Raw genomic sequence first — 3,369 nt, 5'->3', positions numbered from 1 at the left:
CAGCGGCGCCGGGACCCCCCTCCGGCGGGGCTCCCGGGTCCCCGAGGGCGAGAGAGACCCCGAATCCCGGTGCGGGCCGGGACCAGGGCGCGGCCGCACCCCCCACCCACCCCAGCGCGGGGGCCGGGCCGCGGGAACGCCCTCCCGGAATGAAGCGCTTCCCGGTGCCTTCAAGGTAGCTCGGTTCCGGATCGGGGGCGGGGGGGCCCCAGTCCTCCCTCTCAGGTCCCCGCTATGCAGAATTTAAGAGATGCCCTGGGTCGGGAGGGGGATAGCCTCAGCGCCCCCACATCCCCACACGTTCCAGCTGGTGGGAATCTCTCCATTCCCCCAGTCCGAGCGAGAAGCCGCCCTCGGAGCCCCCGGTTTCCTCCGAACCTAGAGTTCCGCACCCCACCCAGGGCTCTAATTTAGAGCCCTCAGTCCACTCCCAGTATCCCATACCCAACTTGGGGAACCCGTTCAGTGCCTCGCGTCCTGATGGGGAGCTTCCATCAGCACCCCAGTAGAAGCCGTATGTTTCCCCAATTCCTCTTCAGCCCTTGCAGTCCAGAGTGAGAATTCCCCTTAACTCTCCCAAGTCCCTTCCATCCCACTCTTGGACCCCTAGGGTCTGCTGAAAAGATTCCCCGCCCCAAGCCCGGGTGCCCAGTTTGCCGCCACCCCCATCCCCAGTGTGAGAAGTAACCCCTGCTTTTCTCACTCCCTGGCTCACTCTTGTCAGCCTCATTCAGACTCCTGTCCGGATTCGGGAAACCCGGTTCCAGGTGCTCACCGGCTCCTCCCCACCTAGGCTGGGGGAGAAGTTAGTGCCTGTTAGAGCCTCGTGTTTCCAGTTTAGGAGCCCCGGTGACTCACCTGTGCACCTTCCCCTCCGACTGACCCCCTTCTTTTGCAAAGTTCTAAGCTGCACCCCATCTAACTGGAAGAACCTAAGTTGCCTACCAACAGCGTTCGGAGTTACTTTCCTCAGTCGTTTCATTTTGAGACTATTCTCCGTGAAGGCAAACACCTTCCTCCCCACCCCATCTTCTGGGTCTCTAGGATCCCCCAGTACTTTCACTCTAGGCTCTTGGGACCCACCTCACCCACCCTCAAAACTCCCTCCTTCCAGCCTGGGAACAACCCTGAGAAAGTCCATTCTGGATGGCCTTGGGAGCCAGGGGCCACTCTCTTTATCTCGACCTCTCCATATCTAAGCCAAAGGACCCCTCACTTCCCTGGCTGAAACCAGCCAAGAAAGGGTCAAAGCAGGAAGCTAAGGTAGCCAACCCCCCCCCCCCGCCCCATCCCTATCCCTGCTTGGGTCTCAGAGCGACACGGGCCCCTCCCTTCCAGCTCACCTCCCACTCCTTCGCCCCTTTCTACCTTAAGTCCATCCAGTATAACTGTTGGTGACAAGCCCGTTGCTGCTCACCTTCATCTCCATCCTCTACTTAATCACCTTTTATTAATGTGTGGAGCAGCTCTGGGCATCACACCCCTGAGCCCTCGAAGGTTACCCATCCCCCTCCTCTTAGCACACCTTCCCTCCCCCCACCCCAACCACCACACATAAAAACGTGAGAGACTCACTTTAATGGTTTCCTTGAGGACCTTGGGGGAATGCTCAGCAGGTATATCCTGCCACCCTATGAGCATAACACCAGAAACAAACTTGCTTTTTCCTGTTTTCATCCTCCTACTCTGCCCCACAGTTTCTCAGCATCCCCTGGACTGGGGGTGGTGGGCATCCAACAGGGGGCATTTCTTTTCTTTTTTTTTTTTTAAAGATGACTGGTAAGGGGATCTCAACCCTTGGCTTGGTGTTGTCAGCACCACGCTCAGCCAGTGAACAAACCGGCCATCCCTATATGGGATCGGAACCCGTGGCCTTGGTGTTATCAGCACCGCACTCTACCGAGTGAGCCACGGGCCAGCCCCAACAACAGGGGGCATTCCTAATCCATCTCACCACAAACTGGAACATCGGGTGTGTCCTGGGAGAAACATACATGAAGGTCAGCAGGTAGCACCTCCAGTGTTAGAAAACTGAGTCTCTAGGTCTGAACTTCAGGTTCCTTGAGCATAAAATGGGATCAATGGATAGGTGCAGGGAGTAGGGAGCTCTGAGTATCCATGAGCATTGATTTGTGTGCTTGTGCAATCGGCCAAGTGGCTTGGAAGATAGGAAATGTATAAGGGTCATTTGTTCAGAGCCAGCCAAAACTGAGTCAGGAGCAGCTTGAGATAGGATCCACTTATTCGCATCCTCATTCAGGACCTCAGAGGAGGAAGCATCTATTTCTTTTTGTTGGTACCTAGTTTGTAGCACGGTGACATGTGGGGTAGGCTTGGAGAAGTCTCTTCCCACGGCAGGTTCATCTCAGCCTTACAGCTTCAGTCCACTTTGTTCACAGTAGGGGCAACAAGTCCTTCTAGGAGTAGCCCTCAGAGGACAATGCAGCTGTAAATGCATGATCCTCATAGTAAATTGAGGATCTCAGCGTTATTAAGAAAAAGTGATCTTTAAAGCAACTGGCCCAGACTCCAGAATTAGGAGATTAGAGGATGCCATTCCACCTTTTCTCTCTAGTAGTATACACACAGAGAACATCACTCAGAGAATAACAGAATAATTTGTCTTATGTGGTTTTTTTAAGTCCTCTTGAGAAAGACAGTGGGCAAATGACATTATGCCAAAGCACGAAGATGCAACTTGTGCATTTATTGAACACCTACATGTCAGACACTGTCCTAGGTGCTGTATTCCCAGCACCTTTGTGAAGCTTGCTTTCTAGAGACAGGAGTCAGATAGGTGAATGAATGAATGAATGAACAGTATGTTGAGGCAGACCTTGTAAGTGCTATGGGATAGGATGGGGGATAGGGAGGGTGGGCAGTATAAGGAAGAAGGTGGTGTGCAATTTTATTTTATTTGGAGCTGGCTGGCACAGGGATCAAACCTTGGACCTTGGTGTTCTCAGCACCATGCTGTAACCAACTGAGCCAACTGGCCAGCCCCTGATAGGCAATTTTATTTATTTATTTGTTGGCTGGCCAGTAAAGGGACCTGAACCTTTGACCTTGGTTTTATCAGCACCACACTCTCCCACGTGAGCTAACCCGCCAGCCCTGATACGCAATTTTAAATCAGGAAAGTTCTCATAAGGAGGGTGATATTTTAGCAAAGACTTGGAGATGAATCTGCCATATTATCCAGAACTCTCATTTAAGCGGAATGTCTGCATCTCTTGCGTGCAATGATAACTGATATTCAAATTTTGACTTTCACTACTCTAAAACTGTAGTTATTAAACTTTAGTGTGCAGGGCCGGCCCGGTGGCGCACTGCTATAGTGCGCCACTTGGGAAGCGCGGCGGCACTCCC

This window comes from Galeopterus variegatus, unplaced genomic scaffold (genome assembly GCF_000696425.1).
Source record: "Galeopterus variegatus unplaced genomic scaffold, G_variegatus-3.0.2 Scaffold487, whole genome shotgun sequence".
Classification (NCBI taxonomy): Eukaryota; Metazoa; Chordata; class Mammalia; order Dermoptera; family Cynocephalidae; genus Galeopterus; species Galeopterus variegatus.
This window is presented reverse-complemented; position numbering follows the sequence as displayed.